The sequence below is a fragment of the Chinchilla lanigera genome, unplaced genomic scaffold (genome assembly GCF_000276665.1).
Source record: "Chinchilla lanigera isolate Chin_1 unplaced genomic scaffold, ChiLan1.0 scaffold00027, whole genome shotgun sequence".
Classification (NCBI taxonomy): Eukaryota; Metazoa; Chordata; class Mammalia; order Rodentia; family Chinchillidae; genus Chinchilla; species Chinchilla lanigera.
In genome coordinates this window covers 13,129,219-13,153,106 of record NW_004955428.1, presented here as the reverse complement: position 1 = coordinate 13,153,106, position 23,888 = coordinate 13,129,219, and the positions used below count along the sequence as shown (strand labels likewise).

Below are 23,888 nucleotides of genomic sequence, written 5' to 3'. Positions count from 1 at the left end.
TTTTTTTTTTTTTTTTTTTTTTGGTCTTTTTGCAGTTCGGGCTGGCCTTGAACTCACTTTGTAGCTCAGGTTGGCCTCAAACTAGCAATGACCCTCTTGCTTCAGCCTCCCAAGTGCTGGGATTATAGGCGTGTGCTACCACACCCAGCAAGTTCTTATATTCTTAATCATTGAAGTCTTTTCCTGTAAGTGAAATCTCAGATTACTTGTATGTCAATAATGAAAAATTATAATTTGAATTTTTTATCATGCTGGACTCATGCCATGAAAATAATAACATTATTTTTAAAAGCATGATTTTTGATGCACAAAGTGCTTTTCCTATACTATCTCACTTTAAGTTTTCAACACTTGAATCCAGAGAGGTCAAATAGCTTTATTCATGTGACAGTATGTGATAAAACCCATCCAGCTCCTCAGAACTGGGACCCTCTTCCCGTCCACTCAGACATGCTATGGTCCAAGTTCTCACCATCAATAACTTTTTGTAAGTCATCTAACTCTAAATCACACTTGCTGTAATATGAACCTATTTGTTTTGCTCTATCTTTAGTTGGGGTGAAATTCAACCACCCCAAAATTAGAAGAGTGTATTACAAAATGGTAGGTTGACTTTATATAGAATTTGGAATCATAAGGAACTAAGGAGAAATCATAGAAACTGATGAATTTTGGAACAGACTTGAATCATGTGATCATGCTTTTCATTTGCAAGGAAACTGTGTGTATTTGTGTTTGAAGTGAATATGATAACCCTAATTACCCCTTCTTCCAGTTCCATCCCACATGAGAAATCTCATCAACCTCAAGTAAAAAACTACAGTAAAAGATGTAAAGGTGCAAATCCGAGTGATCTCGGATATCGTAAGGTCCGATACACCTTTTATTTCTGTTCTCAGATCACCCACATAGCACCTGCTCTCAGCTTGGTCTGCAATGGCATGTTCTTTCTTGGGTTGAGCTCCAAGAACCAGGTGAGTGAATCTGAGCATGGGCTGGGACTCCTATCTGAGAGAAGAAGTTGTAGGAGTCAGAATCAGAAAGGTAGTCAAGACCGAGCTGGGTATGCTAGAAGCAGCTGATAGGTCAAAGGAGGCAAACACAAGTATTAGAACAGGTAGGCTTGGGAAGCAGAGGTACCTTAACCTGGAGGTAGGACAGGAATCCTGACTGAATTGTTTTAGAAGTTGATGAGCATACATATAGTTCCTTTTTTATCAGGAGGCAGCCTCAGTTTATCCCTCTACGACCAGACAAGAACCTGGTTGTTCTAAAGAGCTGGAGTCTTTCTTTGGTTTGACTGTCCAGGGAGGGAGATATCTCTTCTGGGTAGACGTTCTTGGCACCTTGTTTGTGGATCATTCTGCACTGTTCAAGTGGTTTTACACATCTTTGATGAGTGCAGGTTTTTAGGTCACCTAAACATGCAATAGAGTACCTATAATCCCTGTGTTTGTCCAAGATGTAGTTTTTCTCTCTGGGAATTTTGCAATCAGTATTGACTTCATCAGACTCGAACCTTCCCCATAGAAAATGTGTGATTTGTGGTCTGCCTTGAGGTTCATCTCTCTGAGCTCAGATCAGCATACTTTAAGTCATAATTGGTTTGGGGGGTTCCTGAAATTAAACTTAACCAGCTTTTTCACAATTAGAATTTTGCCCAGTTATATCTCATGGGGAAAACATCAGAAATATGCAAACTCATGTAAAAATTACTTTAGGCTGAATGCTGCTGAGAAGATTCACTCATTCCACTCAACCAATATTTAATGGAGACCTAATACTGGAACCTGAGGTAATAAGAAGCAATAAGTACTTTTATGTTCTCAGCCTAGAAGTTGAGGGGGCAAACAATTACCCTTAGAGAGTATGATTAACTACTCTGGATATTTTGTGTTACCTTAGAGTTTCAGTACATCTTCTCAGCTGAAGGTCTCCATATCCCATAGTATCTTCTAAGCAGATGTCTTTTTAAATGACCAGTCTTTTTTTTTTTTTTTTTTTTTTTTTTTGAGTTAGGGTCTCACTATAGAGTTAAGGCTGGACTTGAGCTCACTTTGTAGCCCAGGCTTGTCTCGAACTTGCAAGGATCCTCCTTTCTCAGCCTCCCGAGTGCTGGGATTACAGGTGTGCGCCACCAGGAATAGCTTTAAATGACCAGTCTGACCTGTTGGCTAAGTGTGTGTTTGTTCCTTGAGGTTAACCATTTTACAGAGTGGTTATCTTGATTTTTAACAAAAACAACCTCTCTGTCCTACACCCCACAATACACTAAAACTGGGTAGCTTACATTTCCCTACACTGGCTTAGGAACATTACAGATACTGTATATTGTTAAGTTTGAAGTGCAAGAGAGAAAATTTTCAGCTTGTGATGGAAATTTAAAAAAAATTAAAAATCAACTAGTAGTGAGACACCATATTAGGACAAAACAAGATCATGCAACCCACCACGTAGCTAGTCTGTTTGACTCACTCAACCTTGACTGACTACTCCAGAGATAACTTGACCCAGCTCAGTTTGACCGTACCCCACTGCACAGCCTGTACTTTCCAGCCCCTGAACATGCCCTGTTTGCTAACTTGTTTCAAAGACTTTCTGCTCAGCAACAAAAAATAACTGATGCTGCCCAGTAAAAATTCACCACGCTTTTAATCTTTTGTATCCCTGCTTGCAAAACCTATATAAACTAAGCCCAAAGCCAGCTCTGGGCTGATGCTTTGGGAGAGATCCCTTGCCTTCCAGCTCTGGTACGGGGGTTCGGCAACAAGTTTACAATTGATCAGCCAGTCTTATTTTTTCCTTGAAGAAATATATATATATATACATATATATATGTATATATATTTATATTTGGGTCTACACTTAGTATATATGTATACTGTAGTCTGTATGTATGTGTGTAATTTCTCCTTTCTAAAATAGAAAATTAAAAACCCCTACACTTGATTAATTAGCATGATTTTTTTATTTTTTATTTTTATTTATTTTTTTTGTTTTGTTTTTCTGAGACAGGATCTTGCTATGCAATTGAGGCTGGCTTGAGCTCACTTTGTAGCCCAGGCTCGTCTTGAACTTGCAACGATCCTCCTGCCTCGGCCTCCTGAGTGCTGGGATTACAGGCAGGAGCCATCATGCCCGGCGGCATGATTTTTTAAAAGGTGACCAGGAAATTGTTTGGGATTAGTTTCTGTTTAACATAGTTTCCTGAATTAATATTTATTATTTTTGAACATTTATTTTGAGATTCAAGATGTGCTTATTTTTTATTGGGCACTCCCATGAGGAGTCAGTGTGGGTATTGTATGTGTGGGGTGCTAGCGGCAGGGACCCTTTACTTTTTAGTGCATCGGTATAACCCCTTGTTCATCATCACTCCCCTTGGCTCCTCTTACAACATGAATAGAAGAAAAACATTTATAGATCACTTAAAACATTTCGCTAGAAGAAAGAGAACAAATTAGCCCACTTGAATCACCAGCTTTGCAGAGGAGAATGAGAAGATATATTTAATCTTTCATCAAAGATTTTATTTGAAACTACTAATCTACAGTTCCACTCAGAACAGTGTTAAATGAGTATTAGAACATTTAAACAAGATCATCATTGTTTTTATTAGCAGCATTATTCCTTACTCCTTTTGTTAGAAAAACACCCCGCAGTGTGCACAGATCTGTTTAATTGCAATGCTTTTACAGTTTCCCTCAAATGTAGTTGACTTATTTTATAAATATTTCAAGTACATAATTGCTATTTTGCTTTAATGAAAATCACAAATGTATTTAGATAGTCTAAGGGGTTAGAATACATGTGCTCCCGTGTTGGGTTTATAGAAGAAGGAAGTGAGATTTGTTGACTTCCTTGACCAGGACCTTGGGGGACAGTGTTCTCCTTTAAGAACCCCCCTCTGAAGTGAGAAGCTGTGACCATCCAGACGTGGGCTTCAAGCCTAGTTCTTTACTTTCTAGTTGGGTAACCTTGGGCTCAACTGTCTTTGAGTCTGAAATATTTTGTAGAATTTATTAAGTATAATAATACTGATTTTGCCAGACTGATGTGAAGATAAGTAGATGATATGAAATGCATAACGGAGTACCAGGCAGGTAGTAGGTGCTCAATAAATGTTAGTTTCTTGTTGGCTCCTTTTGGTTGATAAGAGAGGTTTGCCAGGGAGGTTTTTGTTCTGATCTCAGTGTTCCAGTAGAGATCCATCTGCTTTTCTTTATCACTGGGGCTAAGAATGCCCGATTTGATCCATGTCTCTCCCTCCTATGTGCTGTGCAAAACAGTGTCAACCGCATCCACCCTCTCTTTGTGGTTCAACAGTGGTCACAACAGCAAAAATGAAATTATTGCATTTATCTAGAAATGGGGTAGGTAGACGTAGAATCTAGGATTTGGCTAAGAGTGCTGGAAGTTTGCATGAGATGGGCTGGCTGGGAAAGGAAAAAGCGAGGTGACTAGGCTGGATGTCATCCGGGGTCACGATGGTACGAGGTGGCCCAGGAGACTAGAGGGCACAGTGTTGCAGATTAGGTCCGGGACAGCTAAACGCATCTGTAAGAATCTGTCCCAAAGCCGATGATTGGTACTTATTCCTAGACAGAAACTGGGGGCTGGGGATATAGCTCAGCAGGAGAGCGCCTGCTTAGCATGTGTGAAGCCCTGCGTTTAACCCTCAGGGCTTAAAACCAAACCAAGACAGAACAAAACCACAACCTAGGAAATTATCCATGTTTCGATCACTTAACCCTGCAACTCTGCACCCACACCATGCTCACTCATGTTTGGAAATGAAACGAGCTGCTTCAGTTAGTGACAGTTAGGTAACTTCCCATATAGACATGTCTTTCTTAAGTCCTTGTGCTGAGGAGGATGAGTTGGTACAAGCTCATGTGGTTTTCACATGATGCTGTCCTCCCGGAGGCACAGCCAGGACCGTGAAGTGATTGCATAGCCACGAACTCATGGGATGTACAATGCTTTCCCTAGGAATGCCACCCAGAGTGTTAGCAGAATGTACTCACCTTGGTAGCTGTTTGTCCTGTGTTATTCTCTAGGCCAGTTTTTAGCCCACTTTGCAGGTCAAATCTTGACTGTCCTTCAGTTATTTCTGAGGCCTGGAGGAACCAAAGGATGGCCTGGGACTTTCTACTAATTCGTGGTGAGACCGTAGGACCCCCAGGCCTTCCTGGCAGGAGGAGACTCTTTTCATAGCCCAGACCAGTCTTTCCTCCAAAATAGGTAAACAACATGGACTAGTTTTTTTTTTCTTGTATCTGCTACTTATACTTGATGACAGCTATGCTCCCTAACATCATGATCATGGTCAATATTATCCTTGTAATCTTCATTGACAGGAAACAGCTTTCAAGCACTATCCAAGGTTTTGTGCAAACAACAGCAGAGACACGATCTACATAGAACTTTTTGAGGGCGGTGATGACATCTTAGTGGACTTTTTATTCCTAGAGCTTAGCACAGTGCCTGTCATGTAGTAGAAGCACCCTAACTTGTTGAAATTTTAATTCCTGAAGCATGAGTTTGTTTGACAAGGACAGATTGGTGAAAAGGTTACCATAGCTGAACTAGCAACCTTTTGCATTCCAATTTTTTTCTTTCTTTTACTTTTAGGTCCAATTACCTTCTTGGCACTGTCATCCCGCACCTGAAAGACCTCTATTTTTCCTCAGTTTGAGAAAGAAGTGTGCTTTGTCATTTGGATTTGGGAAGGTGAGCTCAGGATGGAATGCTGCTGCAATGCTAGGATTTTGGCTGCCTCGGAAGTTACGGAGAGAAGAATTCTTTCTAATACTACAAGTAGATCGATGTCCAGCACCTGTTCTTTCTCTGTGCCTGGAACACCCACTGAAGCCAGGAGGAGCTGGGATTGGGATGTGGGAACGGTTGGACGAAGGCCTTTGTCTGCTAATTTGAGTTTCATTCTATCATTTCACTCCAAAGCTGATTCTGAAAAATGAGTGCATTTATAAAGGTATTAATGACAGATTTCTCTTCTGATCATAATGATTAAGTTGTTGGTACTGCCTAATGAGGGCAGCCTCCTTCACAAAGCCCTGAACAGTTTTGCTTTACCATTTGACTACACTGACATGGTTTGACTGGCTATGCCGGAGGAGTTGCTGCTGATTTTTCCTTCTGCTCTCTGTTGATTTAAATTTACACAGAAAACAGAGAGTGAAAAATATTCTAAACCATAAAGTCATTCTTTAGTTAAGGAACAATAACTCATCTTTCCTTTTATTAGACGGAGTTTATGATCAAAGTGTCACAGTTGCTTTTTTTCTTTTTTGGTTGGGAACCGAACTCATGACCTTGCGCTTGCCAGGCAGGCGCTTTTGCCGCTGAGCTAAATTCCCAGCCCTTCTTTTTGTCTTTTTGAGACAAGGCCTCACTTCACAGTTCAGGCTGGTCTTAAGCTCACTTTGTAGCTGAGGTTGGCCTTGATCTTGCAGTGATCCTCCTGCCTCAGCCTCCTGAGTGCTGGGATTAAGGCGTATACCACCATGCCCTGCAGTTTTTTCCACATTTTTTCCTTTTCCGACCCGAGTGCTCATGATGCAGTCACTCATTACTGTCTTAAGTTCTTGAGTACTTTCATCCTCCCCATTGTATTTACTGCAAAATTGTCCCATATCTCTGTAGATGAGCTCCACCCCATTTCCAGGATCCCAGTTCACTCCTGGCCTCATTGCAGGGGGCAGATCAGAGAGGAGACCCTGGAGAAAGACTGCCCAGTTTTGAGCCACAGTGCTGCCATTTACTAGCTGTGGGACCTTGGGTAAACAACTGACCCCACAAAGCTTTTGTTTCTTCATGTGAGAATGAAAATCATAGTAGCATCTACCTCCTAGGTTGATGGTGAAGATCAAAATAATCCTGAGATGCTAAAAGTACTCAAAAGATGGTAGTTTTATTACGAGAAAGAGAAAAGCAGTCCTCCAGTGTCCAGAGCTGGACTGACCTAGAGTAGACTCGGCATTCTCCTGTTGAAATAAAACATTTTCATGGAACATTGCCATCAGACAAGGCCACTCCGTGATGATGAAGATTAAGAAAGAAACAAGACTACTGCACAATCATGTTTGAACATACATAAAATAGGGACATTGTCCATTCCACAAAAATGACCAGGCATCCCTTTATTCTGGCTAACAGGAGTTACTTCTGATTTTTTACCAATGACATTTTTCCTCTTCCTAGGTGAGAGTTATTAAGTCATAGAAATAACCCCATTTCTTGATAGCATTCAATCAAGACCACGCCCACGTCCCTCAGCACACTCTCAAATCATCTACCAGAGTTCATTGCATAAGTGCTTTTATACACTTTCTCATTGAGACAGTCCAGGGTTCCTCTCTGCAACACATAAGAAACCCAGCTTTTCAATTACGGGTGTATTTCTGGTGGTCTCCAGCTGGAGGACACTGACCATTACTCCTTTTCATGAGCCCAAATCACAGGATTTAAAGTCATAACATAGAGCAATGCAAAGGACGCTTTGCAAACTTGGGTAAGTCATTTGATGTCTCTGTTGGTTTTCTCACTGATTAAAATTAGGAGATTTGGCTCATGAATTCCATAGTGATCAGCGTCACCAAACTGTGAGCCACTGTGACAGACACAGCAACTTTGTGAGTGCCGCGGAACAAGAATAATGAACACGGACATCGTTTTTGCTTTGTTTTGTTTTTGTCGATGTTGTTATTTCTCTTTAAAACTCTCTTTAAAATAAAAAAGAAAGAAAGAAAGAAAGTGAACATGGGAACGTCCTCAGATTCTTGTTGCCTAATCCATCAAGAAGAATTCTGTAATTACCAACCTAATCTCTCCTCTCCTCTGTCCTCTTGATGAAGAGGAGCTTGGTCTTCATGGGAGACTGGGAGTATGTTGACAGTGGAGAGAGGAGAGGAAGGAAGGAAAACCACACAGCCCGGGGGTGGGGAAGGGATTCTCTGGGGACGCATAGGGTGCTAGAGAAAGACATTAAGACAGAGAGGAGCAGATGAAGGGAAAGAAGAAAGTTCTGTGTAGATCACATGTTTGTGTTCCCTTTGCTGCTTTTGGAAAGAAGCAAGGAAATAATAGGATGGCCGCTGAGCAACCTGAATTGTTGAATTGTACTTCCTGAAAGGAGCACTAATGCAATATTGCCACATGTGAGCCTCCAAGTTGATTAGGATTTGGGTAATGTGTTTCTTATATAGTCAGAAAAGCCACCAAGGAAGGGGGATTCTTTATCTTGGAAGGCTTTCCATTTTAGAGTTAATATTGAGAATAAGTAACTTTTTCTTAAATATTTCTGTGGACCCAGGGTTTCACTATACACAGCTGCTCCCAATGTCCAATATGAAGGACCCCGTAGGGTTAGCGCCTGTGTGGTGGAAATGAGAATATGCTTAAATGGGGCTGAGGGACACGGCAGAAATGAGTGTCATTAGTTCAAAGGTTCTGGAGGCTTAGTTAATTAATTTGTATAGATACCCAATGAAGCCAGTGTTTGTCCGATCCCAGAAGGAGGGACACCAAGCATTCTGGCACATGCCTGTGACTGTGGGGCTTCCCTGAATGTCAGTCTTCTGATGCTATAACAAGGACATTCCTTGGGGAACTGGGATTACTGTAGTAGTCCACTTCCTTCACAGCTTCAATCTGCTTTTTGTATTCTGTTACAGACAAAGTGCTTCCTTCTACCACACCTCGTGCACCAGATCACTGCTAAATAATGCAGTTCTAGAACTGGAAGAGATCTTAGGCACCGTGAAGTCATCTACTGCTTCCCAGCAAGTCTCAATTGGATGGTCTGTTCAGATCATTGCCAGACAGGTAATCCTTACTGTTTGCTATTTGAATTTCTTTTCTCTTCCACAGTTTCCTTCTATTTTCTTACATATCATTGTGCAGTTAAAGGAGAGGTATAGCTGCCCAAGTTTTGCGGGGGAATGATGAGGGTGTCCTAGAGTGTAAAATTGAAGAGCTCTTAATATGAACAGAAACCATGGCCTGGGGTAGGGGAAGACTACTGCTTTGTGTTGGGAAATTTAAATAAAAAATTTCTGGCAAATATGAGCAGAAAGTGAGAGTTCAGTGTTTAGAGGAGTCCCCCAAACTGCTCTTAGGGCTATAAGAAGATTGGCTTGTCTTAAGCTTAGGGAAAAAGTTGCTGATATTTTTCCATATCCTGATGGTTATACTTAGATATAGTTTAACTCTGATCTTTGGAGGGGTTAATTATATTTATTTTTCTCATATTCTACTCAGATATGTGTACAGGTCTTGATTAATATAAAGATGTAGGAGATGGAACTCATTTTCTTGTGTATATATATTGGCCTTTTCTATTACATCTGGGTTAGTGCATCTGTCAAATCTCAGCTGGCCAAACTGTTATTGGTCCTTGTCACCTGAGCGTGGGTGAACTATAGCAGACTGGTTCGGATTCTCTACTAGTCACATCCTGGATCCCAACCCTTGGCTCAGTACTTCCAGACGCATACATACAGGGTATGTATATTTGTTGTTGTTACACTATTTTGTTTTAAAGTACTAGGCAGTACATGGTCACTGTGGTGGGTTGACAACTGGTGGTCAACTTGTCACACCCAGCTGAACTGAGGAAGCATGGTGCTGGGTGTGGGAGGCCCACCTGAGGATTGTTGCCAGCAGCATAAGAGGCAGACCTGGACAGGAAGAAGTTTAGAAGCTATAGAGATCTGTTAGTTTTCCTGGAGGAGCTTGTCATGTTGGCTTTCCTGATGAACTCGGCTCTTGTCATCGTCGGAGGAGCTCGGGACCTACCTTGTCACTGAGAATGGCTACGGTTCACTTTGAGCTCTGGCCCTCAGTTTGAGCATCATTTCCTGGCTCCAGAAGGGAAGATGGTGCACTGTTCAATGTCCTGAAGAAGGTTGTTACGCTGGCTTTCCTGATATGGACTTGGCTGTTATTGTTGGAGGAGCTCGGGACCTTGTTGCTGAGGATGGCTGTGGTACCTTTTGAGGGAGATCTGGTTCTTTTTTTAAATTTTATTTTTAGAGATAAAAGAACCAAAACTTTAACAAACACACAGATATAAATGAAACAACACAAAAACAATAAAAACAATACAGAATTTTAGACAGAGTGAAAAGAAATTAACAATGGTTGTTGAATTACATACTATTATTTTCATATTTGTTACTCAGATAAGCAAATACAGACATGCAAGAATGATCAAACAATTAAATATCAACTCTTCTTTTCAAGAAAGCAATAGAAATTAATAGTACAGTTATCTCAACCATCTTGTATACACACACACACACACACACACACATATATATATATATTTCCTTTTCTTTTTTATTTTCTCCTTTCCCTCATCCCAGTCATTCTTTCCTTTTGAGCAGTTTCTTTCCCTTTCTCACTATCTACTGTATCTTTTAGATTTCATTTACTCTTTCAGGTTCTTATACTAGGGAGACAATATGATGTTTACACATGTGAGTCTGATTTATTTCACTTGAGAGTGTGGTCTCTAGTGGTGACCATTTACTTATAAAAGTCTCAAGTTTATCTTTCTTTATAGCTGAGTACTATTCCATTATACAAAAATATCACGACTTTTTTTTTTTTTGTCTTTTTGAGACAGGATCTCACTATGCAGTCCAGGCTGGCCTCAAACTCACAATGATCCTTCTGCATCAGTCTTCCTAGTGATGGGATTACAGGAGTGTGCCACCACACCTGTCTTTTTTTTTTTTTTATCTATACCTCAGTTGATGGGCATAGGTTGTATCCATGATCTAGCTATTACAAATTGTGCTGCTATAAACAAGGGTGCACATATATTGTTGTGGAATGATGTTTTTAGTTCTGGAAAAATATCTAGAAGGAGAACAGCTGTATTGAATGGGACATCTAATCCTAGTTTACTGAGGAATCTCCAGACCGATTTCCACAGCAGTTGCATCAGTCTACACGCCCACCAACAGTGGAGAAGAGTTCCTTTTACCCTGCAGCCCCTCCAGCATTTGTTGTTGGTTGATTTCTTGGTGATAGCCATTCTTTTTGCAGTAAGAGGGAATCTCAAACAAATCTGTGAATGAATGGATTTAGTAGACGTTTACAGAGTGTTCTACCCCACATTATCAGAATACACATTCTTCCCAGTTGCCCATGGGACATTCTCTAAAAAAGACGACATTCTAGCCCATAGAGCAAGCATATCTAAATGCAAAAGAACTGAAATTATCCCATACATATTATCTGACCACAGTGCAATGAAATTAGAAATTAATGACAAAAGGAACCACAAAACTCCATAAACATAAGGAAATTAAATAACAACCTCCTGAATGAACAATGGGTGACAGATGAAATTAAAGAAGAAATTAAACAATACCTATAAACAAATGAAAATGTAAATACAACTTACCGGAATCTGTTGGATGCACTGAAAGCGGTCCTCAGAGGAAATTTATAGCAGTGAACTCACATATCAGGAAAACAGAAAAAGAACAAGTAAATAGCCTAATGCTGCACCTCAAACTTTTAGAGAAAGAACAAGTCAAGCCCAGAGTTCTGGTTCTTGCTTTGAGCATCGCTTCCTGGCTCCAGTGCAGATCCCTCAGCCTGCTAGCACAGGTCCTTCATCTCACTGGCACAGACTTTCTGGCTTCCACCACTGACCTTTGGGCCTTCCTAATGCAGATCCATGAAAAAGACTTGCAGGAGACACGTCATGGGCTCCAGCTGGACTCGTGGAGGACATTGTCATGGGCTCTAGGCCTTTAGCTGGGCTCATGCAGGACATTGCTGTGGAATCCAGGCCCTCAGCTGGATTCTTTTGGGTCTTTAGTGTGTGGACAGGTTTCCTGCACTCTCTTTGTATGATCCTTTGGGTGACTACTATAAATAATTCTATAAATTATGTGTCCTGTATTGTTCTGCTTGCAAACCCCTGACTACAACAGTCACTATAGCAAATATATAAAACACAGAAATATAATAATAAGAGGAAAAAATTACTCTAATTCCACCTAAAGACAACACTGACTTGAGGAGTATTTCCTCCTGATCTTTATTTCTATGTAACGTCACTTGTTTCACAGATGACAATCTTGCACCCTACTTTCTCTCACTTAGGATTATGACAAGCATTTTTCCATTTTACAGTGAACTCTTTTTTTTCAATGACCTGTTTGATGGTTGCATAACATTCCACGGGGCACTCCTCCATCAGCGGAGACAACATGCATACAAAGTTTATATTATGTTCCCAAATTAGTCAGGCAAGATCATCAAATTTTACGGACAGCAAGGTGTCCTGAGAGACTGGCAGCAGATGTAGCACATCTTAGCCTATCTTCCCTCGTTCTGTGCCCATCTGAGGGGGCACAGGCCATCAGCTGCTGCTCTTCACTGTAGGTCTCAAGATCTAGAAAGTTCCTTTTTTTTTTTTTTTTTTGGTTTTTCTCTGGTACCGGGAACCGAACTCACGACCTTGCGCTTGCTAGGCAGGCTCTTTGCCGCTGAGCTAAATCCCCAGCCCCTAGAAAGGTCCTTTTACCACCCCTATGCATCCTTCTCAGAAGAATTTATCCCAACAGACTATGCACTTTTGTTGAAGATATTTATTACAATATTAAACTTTCCTGGAGCCAAATGCAGCAAGGAATAATACTCTTGCCTTGGAGGATGTGGCAGCTATCAATTTTTTGCCTTGCAGGTATAAATTTACTCTGTATTGCGTGCTCTAAGGAAATGGATCGGGGCCTTTTAAGTAGTTTTTCTTTGTCAGGCGGCACCATGGAAGGCTTTGCCAGAGAAGGGCACTGGAGAGACCCTGCAGAAGCATCTTGCTTCCTAATCTCACCTGCTTCCCAGGCAGGCTCTTTAGTGCACGTAGCTTCTCCAGCCCCCAGCGCCTGCCTGCATGGCAGGCAGAGGAGCCCAGGAGTCAGCAGCTTACACTTTCATCACTCCTCAGGCACATGTTCTGGAACAGCCTGGCTCCAGGGTGTAGGAAACCAGTCCCTAGTTACCATGAGTCTGAAGAAAGAGGCACACAGACCCAAAGTTACACAGAGTACAATTTATTGGTGATGTTCTGACAGAAATGTGGTCCAGTGCAGCAGCAGGACCAGTGCATCCCCGCCATTTGGGTCTGAAGGAGTGGGTTTATGTAGTGGTCAGGACAAAGTAGCTTCATCCAAGATGGAATGTGCCTTGCTTAACTCAAGCTAATGTCAAGGATGTCAGGCACATTTCCTACTCTGATGATGCCAGGGTCTGGGTCCTCAAGTTTTACATACTACTGTACTGGTTTTGACTATTTGTCCTAGGCTGGGAAACTAGCCAGGGAGGGTTACTCAGGGGTAACAGGCCAGGGAGGGTTACTCAGGAGCAGTTATGGTGGGTATGATTGGGCACGGTGGATCCCTACAGTGATTTTGTAGTGGAATATCTGGAGGGAGACATCTCCCTGTGAAGAGCTTTCCAGACACCTTAAAGCATGGATTTCCATCAAGTTTCCTACAAGTTTGCTTAGCACTACACTACAGGGATTTCTCTGTCACTCACCAGGCCATGCCCGTGCCCTGCCCAGAGAGATCTGGATTCTAGCCCTAGACTTGGGCGGGGCAAAAGGTCCTTCTTGGGGGTTGTGTGAGGGGGAAAGGCTGTTCCTTATTCCTGTGTCCTTTACTTAGTCACCAATTCCTTGTCACTCCGCTCTCCAGTTACATATAATGGTTCTTTATATTAAGCATTCCTGCTCAAATCACCACGTGTCTTCTTTCTCCCAATTTGACCCAGGCTGATAAAGAGAAAGAAAGCAGAGTGAAACCCCAGGTATCGCAGGCTGTAGCTTTCTGGCATGATGGAAAGGTCATTTCACTCTGAAGTCTACACCCTGAGCCCTGGCTTTCTCATCTGCAAAACAGTGTTAACAGTGGTACCTGTCTCACAGGGTTTTTGTGAGGTTAAGAGAAATAACACTTGTAAGTTATTTGAAATAGTACCCGGCACACACTAAACATGCTGTAAGTACTATCTGTCATTATAATTTAATCTGGGTGGCTCTGACAATGAGGTTGGGTGAGGGTCACTTGTTTACTTAGTTATTCCTGCATGGCACACATTTTGGTTGCTTTTATTTAAAAAAAAAAACATTTTTTAAAAGGGGGAAAGATTTATTTAGCTCACAGTTTATAGAGGTTTCAGTCCATAACTGGTTGGCTCCAAGGAAGGATGGCATGGAAGAGGAGAAACAGTTCATGGCAGAGGGAAATAGCAAAAGCAGTAAGAAAGGCTTTTAGTATTTTACTATATTCCTTCCTTTTTCGTGTGTGTGTGTGTGTGTGTGTGTGTGTGTGTGTGTGTATACTGCTGAGGAGCAAACCCAGGGCCTTATGCATCCTAGGCAAGTGCTCTAACATTGAGCAAACCACAGCCTAATATTTTACTATAATAGAAGAAGGACAAAATGACTATTTTTGTGTATAAGACCCATTTACTCTGGGATTTTATGTATGGGGGACCATGGACATTCATTTATCCTTAAAGAAGTGCCCCAGTTAACAGGAATAGGTTCTATATCTGATCCAAGTAGAATTGGAAAATATAGAATAAATCATGTTGGGAATCTCAGGGACTCAGATTTTGCCAAATTCCAAAAGATATCTTTCTAACTGCTCCTTAACATGTGACAAAACAAAGATTTAATTCTTAGGAAATATCAGTACATAGTAAATCTTATTATAATTTTTAAAATATTCTTTGACTCTTAGTTTGTCTCCAACTTGGAGGTTCTCATTCTAAATTAGTTAATCAAGTTAATTAATATTTATAAAATGTCAGATCATTTAGAAATTAAATAATTTTGAGACAGAATATCAGAAAGCTCTCTTCTAAGCGCTTGAGATGCATCAGTGAAAAAAAATTCTCTGCCCTAAATGACCTTATATTTTAGAGGGTACCATAGTGGAGGGAGGAGACAGATAATACATGATGAACATAACACTTAGATAATTTATATAGCATGTTGGAAAATGGGAATGTAATGGAAAGAATGGATGTAGATAAGAAGGATCAGGTGTGCCTAGAAGGATTGTGCTTTCTAAGGGGGTAGTTAGAATAGGCTTCATTGGGGTAACATATTAGCTCAGACTTGAAGGAGATAAGGCGGTTAACCTGCACCTACATAGGGAGAATTATTCCAGGTACAGACAAATGTAAGTATGAAGGTCCCTAAGTTGGAAACATGGCAGGAGTGTTTAAAGAATAGCTAGGACAGCTGAACAAAACAAGTGAAAGGGAAAAATGGTAGGAATTGAAGACAATGAGTTGATACACCCTGGATTGTGCTGGATATTTTCAGCCCTTGTCAGAGCACTGACTCTGAGTAAAATGGCAGTCATGGATGCTGCTGAGTAGAGGAAGGGTATGTGTGACTGGATTTACATTTTGTCAGGGTCCTTCTGGCTCTCGAGTGTGGTTGAACTCTGAGGGCTGAAGCTAATCTTTGCTAACCCTTCTCTTTTTTGTTCCCTCACCCACGGAGGAGGTAACATGACAGCTAAAAGCAGGGAGGGAGTTTTGCAGAATCATGCAGAGGTTTGAGCTGGACTGCGGAGGTACAGGCTGGTGGGACAGAAGATGAGAGTACTACAGAGGGAGTGGTGATGGTGTGGATGTGCTAGATGGGAGAGACAGCCAGCATGGAGGGGGGTTGATTATACAGAACAGCTTAGCAGACTGATTGCACAGACAAGTAAGTAATGAGGACAGCAGCAGCTGAGTTTCTCATTGCTGGAAAAGGAATTTATGAACAGAAAGGGGAAAGGATAGCAGTGTCAGACTTCTCATCCGACTCTGTCCAGGGTGGACAGATCCCCTGAACTAGATGCCTGCAGATGTATAAGAGAAGTAAGAAAAAATCAAACCAAGAGAGCCAGAATCCTGTGATCAGGTGCTAGCAGCCTCTAGGACTGACTGACTCCTGATTACCATCTTCAGTAACCTTTTATTCAAAAATCCATCAAGAAGGCAGCCAAGGAATTGGAGGATATCAACTGTTTTAGCAAGGGCAAGCCAACTCAATTATAGAAATGCGACCCGACCAGTAAGCCATCATGTTATCTTCCTTCACGCATATCTCAGCAAAGCATCTAGTATTGACCCCAGGGCTTATGCTTATGCTAGACTTCCTCCAGAACCCAACAATCATGGCTTGGCCAGGCCTCAGGCAATACACAAAAGAATAACTAAAGAATGTCCTTCTCCACATAGAAGGAGCTCTTAAATTGTCTTGGAATTGAAGACATCAGCATCCCCAAAATCCCCCTCTCCCTCCCCTACATGATTATAGATGTATAATTGTGTGTGCTTTCCTGTGCTATGTAAGTATACATATCTCCTAGTCCTGTCCACTGACGGGTAGGACCAGTAACACCCGAGTAACAATAAATACAACATTGGTCTCTAAATATCATCTTTAATGAAAAGAAACCAGTGATCCCTGGATAAATAGCTAATGGTTAATTCCCCATGGGAGCTTGGAAAGTATGAGGTAAACCTGGAACATGTTGTGCTGGAAAATAAGGCAATGACTGTGAAGGACAGAAACATTTCAGAATAATACAGGATCTTTAGCGGGTGAAATTAGGGACAGTTTAAGCATAAAAAGCTTTTGCACGGCAAGAGAAATCTCCAACAAAGTGAAAAGACAACCTACAGAATGGGAAAAAATTATAGCCCGCTGTCCCATAGACAAAGGGCTTATCTCAGACAGGCACTTATGCCAGTGATCTATATCCCCAGCCCTACAAAGGACATATATCTAGAGCATGTAAAGAATTGAAAAAAATCAGACCCCCCCCAAGTTCAAAGACTCAATCCAAAAATGGGCATATGAGATGAATACACATGTCTCAGATGAAGAAATGCAAATGGCAAATAAAATACATGAAAAACTGTTCAACATCAGTGGTCATTTGAGAGATGCAAATTAAAACCACACTGAGATTCCATCTCACCCCAGCAAGAATGGCTATTGTCAAGAAATCAACCGATAACAAATGCTGGAGGGGCTGTGGGGAAAAAGGAACCCTTCTCCACTGTTGGTGGGAGTGTAGACTGGCGCAACCACTGTCGAAATCAGTGAGAAGATTCCTTAAGAAACCAGTAGTAGAGATCCCATTTGACCCCGCCATTCCCCTTCTGGGTATCTTCTTTCTCTTTAAAATAAAAAAAAAGTGATAATAGTGTATTACAGTCCAGTGAGTAAAACTGGAATCAGTGAGTCCAAATTGATATAATTAAATGAATGAACAAATGAAAAAGTACTGCTCTTCTTACTATAGAATGCCAACTGATAAATGTAGGAGGAATAATAGAAATAAGGAATCATTATGTAGTAACTTTCACAGATATGGCTAATTCTGTCTAAAGTTGTCAATGGATGCTAAGATTAATAAGTGAAAGTTTCACAAGGATTTGGGTATTTTGACTTAATCTATGAATACCTTTCTGTAAAGTATTAGTCTCTTTCAAAGGAAAAATGGTGATTTAAGTAGAGATTTAAGCAGACATCATCTTGACCATGGGACCAAGGTGGGACAGGTTGACATGGTGCACCTTCCGATCTGATACTGGGAAGGGTGTGACATTGGTTACATTTTCACTGGGTGCTACATGTCAGACACAGTGCTAAGTGCTTTGTATGGATTATCAAATGAAATCTCCACCTCAGCCTTATGAGAGAGGTGATATCATTTCTGTTTTAGTTGTGAGAAAACTGAGGCTAAGAGGATTAAATTAATTTGTTCAGGATCTGACTGCTGGTAAATAATGAAGCAGAGATTCATACTTTTGATCTACCTACATGGCCTTCCAGTTTGTAGGCTGAGTTATCCTACTTTAGGATTAGAAAAAGACAAAAAGAAGTTCACCACGGGGCTCTAAATCCCTCTTGACTGGGATCTAGAGCTCCATGGTAAACTAAATCAACTAACCCAACATATTTTCTCTGTCTCTCTCTCTATTTCTGTCTCTGTCTCTGTCTCTCCTTCTCTCTCTCTCTTTCTCTCTCTCTCTCTCTCTCTCTCTCTCTCTCTCTCTCTCACACACACACACACACACACACATGCACACACACACACACACAATTACTAGCTGAAGACTTCAAGGGTTTGAGAGTATTCCATTTCCCTGGGCCTCACTGGGGTGCCACCCTTCTGGGAGGGGTCCTGGAAACTTTGGTAGGATGAGGAAAGGCTTTCGGGGACCAAGTTTCCAAGAGCCACTATTCAATATAGGCAGTGGAAAGAGTATCCAAGGGTCCGAAATCCTGGGTTTTGAACACAGCTCACCCTGTGTTTTTAAAACCTCCATCTTTCCTGAAATTTCTTTCTTTTGGCTTGCTGTTATTTGCCACTTTTACAAGCTACTGAACCACATCACTGGTGTGAACAGTTTCAGAGCTTACATATTTCTTCTTGTAATCAGTTTAGTCGATCTTGTAACTATAAAGAGTGTGATGGTAAATCCTAAGCTCCCATTCTGAGTCAGAATTTATGACAAGAACAACGTGCTTGTGCCCAAACAGAACCATGCACGTATGGTAATATGGCACTTGAAATTTATGTACTTCCGCTTATCCAAGGAACAGAAAGTGCTTTGATAAAATGAATTAAGAGCCAACTGTCTGCAGCAGGCAATGAGAACATTTCAAAATAGGACTGCTGAGGGAATCATTTAATTCTGCGAGGCCAGGGTTCATACTAAATAGCCATGTGTCCCATTGTTTTACAGAAGAGGTTCCAGGAGACCATTGCCATTTTAACCGTTCTCAACAGTGGTGAATATAATTATACTTTTGCCTACAAGTTGTGTAATTAAAGACATTCCCTTACCACTGCTCCTTGGTGCCAGATGCCACACAGGACTAGAAAAGAGATTGTCAGCAGAGTGCATCCTAGCCGTTCCTTTCACTGACTAACTGGTCAATTCTTCTTCTTAGTAAAGACAATTCTTTATGATTCTCTTTACCAGACTTTAAAATTCTGGCCTTGTAGATAAGTCCACTATCATTTATAACCCCATAAAATAATATGGCTTCAATATACTGCATACTTTAAAATAGCCATGATTCAATAAGTCCTTGTATTAGTTACCTACTGCTGTGTAAGAAATTACCCAAAAATAGTGTGACTTACAAACAACACTGATTATGTGTCAGTTTCTGTGGGTCAGGAATCTTGGTATGGCTTGACTGGCCCCTCTGTTTCAGGATCTTTCACAAGGGAGACTTCACTTTCACTTGTAAGGCTTTTTGCATAATTCTGTTCCTCCTGGGCTATTGGGGGCAAAAGTCTCAGTTTTTTTCAAGCTGTTGACTGGAAGTCAGTCACTTACCATTTGTGTATCTCACAGGCCAGAGGGCGAGAATGAGCATGAGCCAGACAGAAGTCAGTGTTTTGTAGTAATCACAGAAGTGACATCCCATCTTCTACTCACTGGTTTATACATAAGGGAAGGATTACACTGAGGATGAAAATCTAGTCAATGGGAGCCATTTCAGAGGCCTTTCCCACACACTGTCTCACTTTATCTTTATAACAATTCTCTAATGCTGTCTTAGTCTTTCCATTTTACAGATGGGATAACGAGCTCTTTGATTCCTGTGGTTATATCTATAACACTGAAGTTCAAATGTAGGGATTCAGTGTTTATTCATTTTATGTTTATCCCAAAGATACATGGAATGAACAAGAAACCAGCTGCATTGTAAGTTTTTATTCTTGGTAAAATATGGGTGTATGAAAACATCCTAATTGTTCGTAAATAAGTGTTCTGAGAAAAACTACTCAATTTATTGTTAAACCAACAGTAGATACAACACAAAAATTACATATATCATTATGAGAATATAAGAATTCTCATTAGAATTATTGGTTAATCTATTTTCATAATTTTCAATGCTATACATGGGAGCATTCTCCTGGGATTTGAATATCTAAGATCTAATAACTTCCATTTTGGAGATGAAGAAACACAGATGAGTTGTGGTTATGACATAAACAATGCCCCAGAAACTGAAATAGAGTATTTCATTCCAGTCCTATTTATAGCTCCATCTCTGTGAACAGATACACGGGAAAAGCTGACATGTAACCTGAGGCGGCTCCACATTAAACACACATCAAGTACCTGCCACAAGCATCAGCGAGGCTTGTCATGGCGCTGCTCTTGCGATCATGCAGAATTTACAGAAATAAAGTGGCAAATTGAGAACTGCACATATATAAGAGATGAATTGAAAAATGATTTGTGCTTCCTCCTTAACTAAGGGGAGAATACATTGTGCCAAGTATTGTGCAAAAGACTTCTTCTAAAAGTACTCAGTTACGAAGTTACTCACCTCATCCTCATAGCTGCTCCTAAAAAAAGGTAAAGTCAGGGGCTCAGTGTTCTTTGCTGAGACGGCTCTGAGGTCCTGAGTCCTTGCTGGCCAGGGAGGAAGAGATCCACGTGAAACTCTTTCTGCTGACACAGGGAAACTCCAGAGTATATTGAAGTGGGAAGGGGCCCCACCTACCTTTTCACACATGGACGCAGAGCTGAGCAAACGCACTTGGCCTTTAGTGTTGGCACTCAGCATCAGCAGCTTCTGCACCCACAGCGTCAGTGAACCTCCAGCTGGAAATACTAAAAACAAACAAAGAAATAAAAAGTGGGTGCTGAGAATGTGCAGACTTTCCCGTTACTATTTACATAGCGTGTACATTGTATTAGGTAATCTAGAGGCAGCATAAAGTATACGGGAAGATGTTCAATGGTTTTATGCACATACACCAGTTTATATGGGGTACTTGAGCACTGGTGGACTTTAGTGTCTGTCAGTAGAGCTGGAACCAATTTCCCAAGAATATACAAGGATGACTGTGGTACACTACTTTGTTTTTGGTTCTGAGGCTTCCATCTAGGCTTTTGCTCATGGTAAGGACAGGCTTTACCACTCTCTCAATCCCTTTCCCCCCTTTAAGGTAACGTATAGTCTGGGGTTTTGAATGTCAGTGAGAGGAACTACCGGTGTAGAGCATTTCTTCACTAAATGAAAGGCAGGTGTTCTTCTGGGGCCATCATGTAGCAGCGCAGAGGCAACCTAGAGACGGGGATGTGGTCGTCTCTGATCTACGGGAATACTCAGAGGCCAAAAGGAACGACAAGCCCAGCTTTATAAAACCCAACAGAGGGGATCTAGAGACTTCATAAATGTTGTCTGATGCTCACAGGGCAACTAGGAAGCAAAGTTATTCCAATTGGAAGACCTTTTGCTGATCGTTATTTTTGAACAACAATCTGAGATTTGTAAAGGCAGAAAAAGAAATGAACGGAGACAGGAGCCCTGACTTACTATTCTGAAATGTGAGCATGTTTTGGTTGATTTGCAGCCTTTTCTAATATGGTCAAGAGACCCCCATGATTCGATGACCCTTTTCCTTTTCACCTGCCTCCCCTGAGGTATGCAGGGGTGCTAAAATATTCCATAGAGCCAATACTTTATGCAGCAGCCACTATAGCAACAGAGCAGGTAGGAGGCAGCTGCTATAGCTTCTATTTTACTTTTTTCCTCCAAATATCCAGATTTCTAAGTGGTGAGAAAACACAAACAGCAAAATCCTCATTAGACTTTTGGATTAAAGACAGCTATCTGTCTTGTCTCATTTTTGATACACCAGCTGATAATTGGGCTATAGCTAGATCTAAAAATAACACACAGTACATTAAAATAATGTTCCTTGGCTACATTTCCAAAGTGGTATTCGGGGACTTCTGTGCATTAATCCTGTAACAATAACAGGATTTGCGCTTTTAACTCCCCTGGTGTAGCTTTGAAAATCTAGCCTAAAGCAGCTAATGTTGCCATTTAAATCCTCTCACTATCCACAGGGAAATGCAGAGATTAAAAAAATGACAACCCCACTGCTCAAATGACCTATACCTGGGAGAATCAGAGAAACAACCTATTTCCTCTCAGGAACTTGGCTGATCAATATAAATATTTCAAAAAGGGTTATCCTGCAATAAAAGCCCTGGAATGTGTATCCTACTTTAGAACACCCTGGATATTTTAGTGTGGACAGATGAGGTTCCCCACAGGGGAGAGAGGCATTGTAACTGCTGAATAACCACAGCTGAGCTGGGGTGCACTTGTGTGAGCCTGTGTGAACCCGCGTGTGTGTGAGTGTGTGTGTGTGTGTGTGTGTGTGTGCGCGCGCGCGCACGCACCCGAGCATGTGGAGGGAGTAACAGGGAAGAAGGGTGTCATTATTACATACGTTTCTGGTAAAGATTCTCTTTCTCTCTGTCAAAAATTGGGCGTCTCCCAGAGATTAGGTACTGTTAATTGTGTCAGCTATAGAAAATGCATATCTTAAAATTTGCACACAGCTCTAACGTGAAGCTCTAAATAGCCCTACATTGAAGTGGCAGGAGTTTTTCAATGATACCATTAATTGTGTTTCATTAATTGAGAAAAAGAGCTTTTGTGCAGCCACGGTTGTGACGGGCTGGATTTAATCAGCGTAGGTACCACTAACAGGCTGGCTCTGCTTTTGGCCTGCAATGCCTTTGAAATTCTAAAACGGAAAAGGAGGCCAACACACTGAGCAATTATTTCGGAACAGATTGCCCGTTAACATTTCATAATATCACTGAAATGCATCCTTTCTGGGACAGAGTCATGCTCTGGCTCTGACTGTCCAAGAGGTGGCAGCACTGCCTGCTCCGTGGGCGGCTGTGTCCCTCCAGACCGGCTCCCAGCAGAGGTCTGTCATGGCGTCACCTGGAAGGCAGGGTGGAGGGCGGAGGGGAGGGAGGGGAGGAAGGAAGGGAGACAGCATTCTGCACCCAGTTCTTGTGGAGAGTTCAGGAAACAGCTGCATGGATTGCTTTAAATGGATTTGAAAAGGGTTTTTTTTTTTAACCCCCATGAAATTTACTGTCCTCTGTGACATCTTCCTATGAAGACCACATGGGGACTTTTATGTGTTCCCTGGTTTGCTCCCTGAGGGAAGAAGGAAGAGTTTCAATTGCTGGGGATCCCCTGAGACCTCATTTTCCAGTCCCTGTACTTGTCTTTTGTAAACACAGGAAGGTGGGATTAAGATGGTATTACTGGCAATTATTTTTTGAGCATGTTTGTGTGAGAGGCACTTAACACAGCCCTGAGAATGCGACATGGTCTCTACTGAGGACCGCTTTCTTTTTCCCATAGCCGTTTTAGTGCCACCTTCCTCCAGTACCAATCTCATGCTAAAAATATTCCACAGAACAAATAGCTGTTGAGACAGCATCAAAGCCCGCACAGATAAGGGGCAGTGTAACCTGCCCTGCTAAGTGTCAGTGCATGCAGTGCAAAGCATCTGGGGACTGTGTGAGGGAGAGTCAGGTCCAGACAGCCCAGCATCCAGGCCCCTGAGGAGCCTGGGCTTCTGTATGCCAGGAGGTCTGAGGGCAGGAGTAAGGACCCACTGAGGCAGCCTTGCCGATGAGATTAACTGGCAGGACGCAGAGAAAGCCCTCTCGTGGGAAACTAGCATCCAGGAGGTCACAAGACACTGGAGCTAGGTTCAGTAGCAGTGTCAGGCCCAGTGCAGCTCAGCCTGGGGTCTTCCTACCCCCACCCTATCCAACATAGGGTCTTGGCTACTGTGTCCACCACTGTTGTCACCTGTCTTTGGCTTTGTGCACCTTCCGTTAGCTTATTTCTTCAGCTTCGTCTTTGCTTGGACGTTCTGTCCCATAGTTTTCATATATCGCATGTGAGCTCTGTATATACATCTTTTCTACTTCCAACAACTCAATGACTATGTTCCCTG

At 41.6% G+C, this 23,888-nt stretch overlaps 1 long non-coding RNA gene across 3 annotated transcripts in view; it reads left to right on the top strand.

Moving 5' to 3' along the window:
* LOC102003471 overlaps positions 1-23,888 on the top strand; it is a 64,961-nt gene that overhangs the window by 25,411 nt on the left and 15,662 nt on the right. Inside the window, exons 5-7 of one of the 3 annotated variants that reach the window (XR_001234449.1) lie at positions 900-974; positions 5,635-5,733; positions 8,697-8,847. This is a non-coding gene — a long non-coding RNA (uncharacterized LOC102003471). Of the gene's footprint in view, positions 1-899; positions 975-5,634; positions 5,734-8,696; positions 8,848-10,651; positions 10,689-23,888 lie in introns of those variants that run through there. The other 2 variants (XR_001234450.1, XR_261299.2) reach the window with 2 other exon arrangements.